This window comes from Pteropus alecto, unplaced genomic scaffold (genome assembly GCF_000325575.1).
Source record: "Pteropus alecto unplaced genomic scaffold, ASM32557v1 scaffold461, whole genome shotgun sequence".
Taxonomy (NCBI): Eukaryota; Metazoa; Chordata; class Mammalia; order Chiroptera; family Pteropodidae; genus Pteropus; species Pteropus alecto.
In genome coordinates this window covers 5,095,398-5,105,070 of record NW_006431079.1, presented here as the reverse complement: position 1 = coordinate 5,105,070, position 9,673 = coordinate 5,095,398, and the positions used below count along the sequence as shown (strand labels likewise).

General features: G+C 40.6%; 2 pseudogenes; both read right to left on the bottom strand.

The window, feature by feature from the left end:
• Positions 1 to 5,788: 5,788 nt before the first annotated feature.
• On the bottom strand, positions 5,789 to 7,450 carry LOC102893378 (annotated as a pseudogene).
• A 1,857-nt stretch (positions 7,451 to 9,307) lies between these two features.
• Positions 9,308 to 9,426, bottom strand: LOC112469581 (annotated as a pseudogene).
• Between the last annotated feature and the right edge of the window lie 247 nt (positions 9,427 to 9,673).

Here is a 9,673-nt window from a genome sequence, read left to right as displayed (position 1 = left end):
TTCATGGCTTACATAATCCTCTCAATGACTCTGAGGCAGATATTATCATCATTTACAGATGATTACAGTCAATATCACAGATGATGGTTATATCATTTACAGATGATGATGATGACAATTATAGATACTCCAAAATGAATATTGATAAGCAAACAATATTAAGTAATACAGAGGGTAAGTTACTTATTAATTAAGGCTTAATAGTAAGAGTTGAACCCAAATCTAAAGCCAGGGTGCCTGACACTAAAGCCCTTGCAACTAGTCACGTATTGCCACCACTGCCTAATCTCTTTGTGCCTTTGTTTTCACATTTCTAGGGTGTTAATAATGGGTACTTCACAAAGTTGATGTGAGAGATGAAATAAAATGAATTTATTATGAATATTTGGTACATAGTAGGCACTCATCAATAAGCATTCATTCATTTCTTCCCCCATTCACTTTCTTTCCTTACACTGCAGAGAAGACAGAAACCTAGTCTCATTTTCTTCATACCTCCCTCAGAACTTAGGTCCTAATTTTATACTGTACTTGCTTTATTTTTGTTTTTAACACCGGTAACTTACTTAAAAAGAAGCTTCATTTCTCAAGAATTCTTTATTTGAGGTATCATTGGCCTTCAACTTTGTAACAGTACTTATCATGTCAATTTTTTGAGTAGCTCTTGGTACTTTTTCTTATCAACTGTTCTTATCACAACTAAATGTAACTGTCATAACCCATATACTTCATGTGATAGATGGTCTGTGATGAACATAGTACTTTTGGTTGCTTTCAGAATATAATCAAATGACTGATTCTTTAACAATTAAGCACAGAAATATGCGCAGCCAGGTTATAGGAACAGTGTGATATTTAGAGTTGCTCACTCTGATCAAAGTCACTTCCAGTAATCAGACCACTTTCTCTTTATTTTATCTAGCATTCATGGCAGGATCTTTTTGATTGAAAAGTCAGTTATGCAGTTACAAAAGAATGCAAGTGGGTGAGATTTACACCTTTTTTCTGGGGTTCTAAATATAACTAGGATTCTGAGAAAACTACTCTTACGTATTTTTGAATAATTATAAAAACAACAAGGTATAAAAATGGAATGCAGCATGGTGGGCTGAAATAGCCCTGAATGAGGCTTCCTAAATCTAATCTCAATTCTCAAAGTTGCTTTCTGAAAACAGCTGTCCGGGCCTATCGCCTCATCTGTAAAATGAAATAATTCAGTTAATTGACCTTCAGGGTTTCTGGCTTAAGAAACTTATACTAAAAAGCCTTATGTTTTTATAGCTACCTCTTCAACAAACTTTATAGTCAACTGGAATATCTCCACCTGAATATCTCCACAGATGCCTCAAAATCAACATGAAATGGAACTTATCTTGTTCCCTCAAACATGTTCCTCTGCTATGTCCTCTATCTGGTCACTTGTGCTAGAAACCCAATAATCATGCCTAACTCCACCCTTACCCCCTGTATCATCAGACACCAAGTTCCATGTTCTCCCTTCTTCAGTATTTTCCTGTCTTTTTTTTTCCCTCTCCTACTGTGATTGCCCTAGTTTAGACTCTTGTCATCTTCATCCTGGTCTTCTGCAGTGGTCTAACCATAAATTTCACATAGAATTCTAAAATAAATCTTATACTTTAAACTTGACCACATACAACAGTAGCTATACAATTCCTTGACTTGCTTAGGCTCTTCCCTGGTGATACCATTTTGAAAGACATACCTAAAAAAAGAAAAGTCTAGAGATTTTAATAGTATTTTTAACAATGAAAATTGAAAACGATTGTGACACTCCAAAATGAGTATTGATAGCAAATGGTGTTAAGTAAATACAGAGTGTACCAGAGTACACAGTAAATAATAGAGGCTAAGTAATTATTGAGTGGCCAAATGAATAGGGCATGTAGCTATAAAGATTACAGGGTGTGAATTAAATTAACCTTGTGGAAATGTGCCTATGAAATATTAGGTGGGAAAAAGACCACTCTAAGAATGTCTCATATTAAGGAATCAGGATGTGTTATAGATATACTGCCTGTCTCTCCAAGTGAATAAAAAAATAAAAATATACCAGTTATAAGTTGTATCGCAATTACATCTTGAAAATAAATGCTGTCTACCCCCTCAGGTCGCTGGGTGTGGCTAAGATATTTCATTACCCAGAGCCTCTTATTCCTGCTCTTGTGATTTTTAGATCTGTGATCAAGATCTCTTAGGCTCCTAAGTGTTTGAAATGAAGAAGTTCCTTAGCTTCTTCTGGGCCCACCCAGGAGCTGGCATCCCCTCATGAGTAAGCACTGCATTCTCTTAAAGCAGGGAGAAGACTGAATCTTGCAGCACAAGACTTCAGCCAGGACAGTGGGAAAAGGCCTATCTGGGTCAAGGCATCTAGGAAAAATACTGAACTCCACTAAGTTACGCAAACCATTTCCTAAAGCCCAACAACATTAAAAAGTGAATTTCATTTATCGTAATCAAAATTTTCTCTTTCTATGGAGTCGTTTCAGGTCACACTTGTTTTTTTAACGGCCTGTGCTTTGAGTAAAGGTATGACTTTAAGGTGTGGTTTTTAACTATCTGCTAGTATACTGGGATTCCACAAGCTAGACCAGTATGTTCCCACAGGTAAAATCAAACAATGTTGGTCTTTTTTTCAGGTTCAAGAAAAGTTGGTAGAAGGAATTTTTTCAATCTTCTATTTCTTCTTCATACATGTTTTTGACACATTAATATTTGCTACCAAATTTAAAAAGTAACAAGGAAGCATTATGGGAATATTTGGCCAGCTAAATGCTCTCGATCTAACAGCCTGTCTTTGTGGCCATGTGTACTCCTGATGGTTTTATATTGCATACATATTTTCTGCTAGTAAATTATTCCTTGCTCATCTAATTGAATTAAATGTGTTATTATGGTGGCAGCAAAGGGCAATTTGATTTCTAGGTGCTCCACCACTGGCCTAGGTATCTCTGTGAAATATAAAATCCAAATATTCTTATGTAATTCATACAGATCATGTAGATACTATTTACTTTAATGAAAATAAGCCTTGTTAATGAAAGTATTAATCCAGGTTCAGGTAGTCCCTGGCTTATACTTTCAATGTACTGACTTCTGGAAAAGTCCTGGAATAGTTTGCCCTGGTTTTTGGCACTCAACATGTCATTAGGACTTTTCCCTTATTCCCTAACCTGAGGCACAAGACAAGGACTTTCTAGGACCTTTGGGTTCTGACTGATAATACCTGCTGTATGTTTAGTGCTGTGCTACGTCCTGAAGTTACTAAGGGTGAAAAGCAGTTTGTTGAGTATCTTAAGGATGCATGAACACCTATCAGTATTGTTTAATAAGTCTTCTAATAGAAGAAAAGTACCAGCTGCTGTGAGAGCACAGAAAACTGGTGACTATCAGAAGAAAGTCAGGCATGGTTTCACAAAGAGGTGACATTTGAACTAAGCCTTGAAAAGCATAAATTGGCCTGCTGAATGTCAGGTGAGAGAGGAGAAAGCCATCCAGCCACAGAACAGTTCGAGTAAAGTAAGAGAGGTGGGTTCTACACAACAGGGTGCGTTGAGGGGCAATGGCAAATGGTGAGGCTGGAGATGGTAGACGGGGGTCAGGGTCATAAAGGACAGGCTGGGGCATTTGAACTTTATCTTGTGAGGAATGAAGAACTAAGGATTTTAAGGAGGTAAGTGAAATGATCAAATTTGCATTTAGAAAAATCTCTGGCTACAGTTTGGAGACTAGATCGAGGGTGTGGGAGACCAGTTAGGAGCCTACTATAGAAGACAAATTCAAGAATTGTTTTGACAGAACATGATGTAGACAGTGGGCTGTGGTGGGAGTAGGAAGTGGAAGACAGGGAGAAGCCTTAAAAAATGTTACAGATTTTCCTAAGGGCAAATGCTGCTCTGATAAGCATGTAGGGTTACCAGACCTGCTTTTCCTCATGTGTAAAATGGGAATGATTATCCTCCCTCTTCCTGCTTCAAGGGGTCACTGAAATGGCAATGAAATGTAATCCGAAAGGTGTGTACAAATGGGTGACAGAGTAGTGATTAATAGTGTTGTCATAGTGATCTTCTCACCACAAATACCATGAGGTTGAACAATATTGCTGCTTTTATGGCAAAAAAAGTCATCACCAATTTCATGTGATTCAACCTTATAGTTTATGGGTTTTTCCTGTTACTTCCTGCCTTCTTTTCAGCCATATCGTTGCCCTTTTTTTTTTTTTTTTTTTTTTTTTTTAAGATGAGCAATACATTTCATCAAGGGGATTTCCAAGAATGCTGGGGAGGCAAGTGTGGTAGATGGTCTTGGAGTCAAATAAACCTGGAATTAGATTTTCTTCTGTAATTTATTAACTGTCATCTTGGTTAAGTCGATCTGTTTTAGCCTTATTATTTTCATCTGGGAAGTGGAAATAATACCTGTTGCAGTATTATTAAATGAGAAATTCATTCCTTGTTAGTGTGTGGCATGTAAAAGGTGTAGAATAAAAGTCTTAACTATTTTCTACTCCCCTTCCTCCTCCTCATTTTTTCTACTTGTTTACAGAAGGTTTGGCATAGAACTCTAGTTGTCTGCTTCCTTGTGTCCCAGAAAAGCTGAGTTAATAGCTACATACTAGGGATTTTGTTATGTATAAGAAATGTTCAGCTGTCATAACTTCAAGCCAAAATCTTTTAAACTAAGTGACCATTTATACTATCAAACATCTTTCCATGGAATTGCTTTAGTGCACAATTTGTGTCATGTTTTTCCGTAATGCCACAAGCTTCATCAATTTCACATCATTCAGGAAGTTACTCATTTAGCCTAGAAGCCCAGACTTCCAATAAACTCATCTACAGACCATGTCATATTCTGAAAATGTCATCAATTGGGGGAGAGGGGTAATAACTACTCTTTGCAAAGGAAAAAACACTTGAAATAGTATTTGTTTCCTTATATTCTTGACTACGTCCAACCCCAAAAGGTGAACTCAACAGTTGCTGACTGTCTATGCTACCGAGTCCCGGTATCACAACTGGGTTTCTGTCTTAGTTTCCCTGCTTAACACTTTCTCTGATGAGGAATTCTGATTTTGCATCAAATCAGTGGGTGTTCTCTTTTTTTTTTTTTTTTTTAGCTCCTGCTTTCTGTAAGCACTATTCTTGTCACAGCATGTATATGGTGAACAAGACAGACAACATCTTTGCACTCATGAGCTTACATTTTTCTGACAACAATCAAGATATTTTCAGAGTGAATGAATGCTATCAAAGAAATAAATAGACTAATGGGATAGATAGTCACCGGAAGATGAAGAGTAACTTACAAATGGTTTAACAGGGAAAAAAGGCAGTAATAAAGCCCTGAGGTGGAAATGAGTTTGCCATATTTGAGGAACTTAATGGCTGGAATCTTTTTCTTTTTGTTTTTTTCTTTTTTGCAGAGGGATAAAGTGGTAGAAGATGCAGGGAAGAGATAGGGGACAGATAGAAATTATTCTCTGAGCTCTGGCCTCCAGCTTCCCTGGAAGGTTGGATCTGTATCTAGGCACTGCCTAGGACCTTCCTTAAACCAGAGGCATGTCATCCAGAGTATGCTCTGACTGACATTTCTGACTCCATATCTATCGAATGCAACCTGGCTGCCTTGCCCTACCCCCTTGAATTTGCCCCTGACTGAAATCTAGTCAGAGTCCTTGATTTGCCACTAAGTGATAATCTTTGTTTTTCCTTTTTCCTCAACACAATTGATCTTAAATTGTTTTGACAGAGCAAGAAAGTGATGATGAACAGCACTGGTCCACAGGCCTACCCTTTCCTTCCTCTGCAGCTGAGGAAATGGGCAGTCCCGGGGCCAGAACCCTGTTCTTAGTATTAGTTACCTATCCCTTTGCTGTAACTGATGCTGAGCTAATCATAGATTTCACCAGCCTGTCTAATACTGTAGGTGGAACAGAGCTGCCTCCTGCATTGAGTCTGGCTCAGGTGTGGTGAGAATACAAGAGGAGTGTCAGCCCTTAGTCCTCACCTGGGCCCATCTTCCCAGGAAGAAGTTGGGTCAACCTAGGCCTGCTCAAAAGTCACTGCCTTCAAGCTCATTACTCTATACCAGCTCTTCCAACGTGCACCCAAAAAAATCCAGAGCAGGGAAGGAGTTTGGACCAGACCTGAGGAGATAAGGCTGGCCAGGATTTAGGGTGAGCCAGGAGAGCCAAGATGGCTGTGGCCTCTACAGCAGACAGCAGGCATGGAATATCAGCAGGTCCTCAGGCACAGTGAGTGAGACACTCTCATTGGTCCCAATGACTAGCACCCCACCATGTTGCAGAAGGGTTGTTGCCTGGGCCGTGAGAGTGCTGGCTGTCACTGTACCCTATGCCATCAGGATGATGCTAGCAGAGTCCAATGCCAAGACCTTATACTTAGTGATGGAGCCAGGTACAGGGGGGGGTCAAAGAGAGATAGGGGTCTTCCTGACTCCATGTTGGAGAAAAGAGACTATCCTTGCTGAGGCTGGGGTTCTAGCTGAGCATTTCATACAGAGTTGACACATCGATGAACTTGGGTGTCAGGCCGGCACATACCGTGTTGTCTGAACATACTGTGCACTCCATGCAGTCTCTTTCAGGTAGGCTTGAGGCACATTGGCCTCCAGAAACATGGCCTCTTCCAGCTCCAGGGTAAGCAGGTTTAGGAAGTAGATGGCAAAGCATCTGATATCACTGGAATACAGATGGTACAGCTGCAGCAAGAGCTCCCCTTAGATGTCCTCCCTGTTTCCAGCATCCACTTGCTAGGAGATCTGTTTTACCAAGAGATTGAGCTGTTCCACCACCACCTTCTCACTCTTCATCAGTTGGGAGAAAGAGCCCTGCAGAGCAGAGGTCACACCTGGGAGTCACAGTTCGGGCTCTGCCTCACCCGTGTTGCTGCATTATCTCCAATTAGGAAATGGAACTTGGGCACTTTCGTCAGAAAGGTCACAATCCCTTCGACTGGCCAGAAGCCACATAAGCCCTAGAAGGAGGTGAGGGCAATGGCCATCTCTGACTTGTTGGCATCAGGGTAGTGCTGTGAAGCCTGGAGGTTCAGCTTCTCTGCCAGCTTCTTGTTAGGGTGCGCCTGGATGGACAGGGCCATTTCAACCAAGAACACTTTGAAGAGGAAGGGCTGCTTGCCATTAAAGGTTACCTTGACCTTCGAGCCCAAGTAGAACTGGTTGTCAGCAATCCACTGGCCTAGGGTCTTCTGTGAGATGTGGTTGTCACGAATTTGGGCATCTCCCTGTGGGTATGTCCCCATCCACAGCTCTGCATATGGCTTATCGCCTGAGATCCAGGCAGTGGGTCACTGCTGGCCAGCAGCCGAGCCACTTCACCGTTGGAACCCATCTTCCCCTAGTCATACTGCTGCACCACGCAGGAAAGTGAGAATACTCGCTGAGCAGCCATCCTTGCAGCACCCCACTTAAAAAATAATTACTACTAAATAATGTCTGCTCGTGAAGACAGAAAATGAAGAAAGGCAAAAATAAAATTTGAAAATTATCCACAATCACACTGCCTAAAGATAAATATTGGTTATCATTTGGGGATATATCATTTCAGGTATATATTTATTTACATATAGTTTTTAATCTAAATATCATAACGTGACCTTTCTATTCAATGATATAAACTTCTACATCAACAAGTCAAAGTCTGTTTCTGCATTATGTTAAGTAATTTGTCATGCCAATGACATAGCACAATTGATTCAACCCATTCACTCGTGATAAAATAATAAAATAATTATGCCAATAACAAAATAATTATGACAAGCATAACAGTTAATAAACGTTAAGAACACTGGCAGTTTTACATACATCATTTCTGAGGCAAGGAATGTTAAGTGACTTGCCTGACACCGCAATGATAATAAATAACATGATGGTGAAACAGAAATGATATTCCCTAAGCATTCACAGTAGGTTAAGCACAGTGCTAATCTCAGTAGAGAGGTAATTTCTATTTGCTTTAAACCTCAGACACTAGAACTCTTTGGCCTTTCAGTGACTGTAGTGGTAGATAGGCTGCCCACTCCCTATCTGGATGCCCACTCCCTCCACGACTCTACATAATGTGTGCAGAAATGAGAGTACTATTAGGGAAAGGGACCTGAATGCTAGACAGCCAACATTTGTATTATTATTTTCTTGCCTTAGGCTACAATCCAGTCTCATGTTTTGCTGTCCCTCCAAAGATGGTGCCCACCATCTCTTACCTTCGCTGAGGTTCAGTTTCTTCATCTATAAAATGGATATACCATGATTTTATTATTGCTGGCTATTAAAATAGGGCCCAATCCTGGATGACCAAGTTTCCAGGAAAAGAGGTAGGTCTCCACCAATGCTCTCTGAAAAAGTGAGAAGGGAACCATCAGTTTGGGAACCTAAGAGAATGAAGAAACTAGATACGACCTGGTTTTTCCTTAATGTTACTGAAGGAAATAGTGAGGAGAGAAGGGGACAGGGTGAAGAGTCCTCCAGGAACCCCATTTGTGTGGCACAATCATGGGGTGTGTGACAAGTCATGATTCCTTTAAAGGCTTGCTGGTTTCCTGGGAAAGCTGCTTACTAGTTGACCCACTGACCTCTGATTTGTTCCCAAATAAGGAAGGGCAGTCAGCCAACAACAGGCATCATTAGACAATTGGGAAGAGACTAAGAGGCAGAAACAAGCATGATGCCTCATATCTGGGGGATCTGAGCTGTGCAATTGCTCCCCAACAATAAGTTGTTGACAGCATATAGAAAAGAGACTAAGCAAGAATGGTGTTCCCATGGCAGCCAGGCCCTTAGCAAAAACAAAGAGAATAAGCTTCTAAGTGAGACCAGAGAGGCTTCTTTCCCTTTGTCTAGAGAGCACGGGGTGGGGGCAGAGGGGTGTGGGGCACATAACTGCATGTTTGTGGCTCTGGGTTCTAGTTGGATCTTCACCACTAACTGACTGGGAGTGGAATACCTCTCCTCTTCTCTGGCTTAATCTTCAAGGCCCAGTTGCCATGCCACTCCTACTAGAAAGCTCTCTCAAGCTCTCCCTAATTGTTCTTTTTTCTGTGCACACTAGCAGTCTAGTCCACCATTATGCCACATAGCACAACTTATCGTGTTACTACGTCTGTCTCCTCCATTAAACTATGAACTCCAAAGTTATAGATTGTGTCTGATTCATCTCACTATCCCCTTGTCCAGCTCAGTAACTGACGTACGATAAGCACTCAGTAAAGTTTCTTTCTTTCTTACTTTATTTTATTTTATTTTTTTTAAATGCCTACAGCACCTGGTCTTCCTAGGTGGTCTCCCATCCAAGTTCTAACCAGGCTCGACCCTGCTTAACTTCGGAGATCAGATGAGATCAGGCGCATTCAGGGTGGCATGGCCGTAATTCAGTAAGATTTTTTGAATAAATGAGCCTGTAAAATGGAGACAGCCTTTGCCCTGACTTTCTTACAGGACTGTTATAAATTGAGAGTCAAGAATTAAGAATTTTGTCCAAATGCTACCATTAACTCGCTGTGCAGTAATAACTCACATGTAGATGGCACTTTGCAGTTTACAGTGCCATTTTGCATCCATTATATATTTGATCCTCACAGTAAGCCAGTTACGACTTTATCATTTCACAGATGGGAAA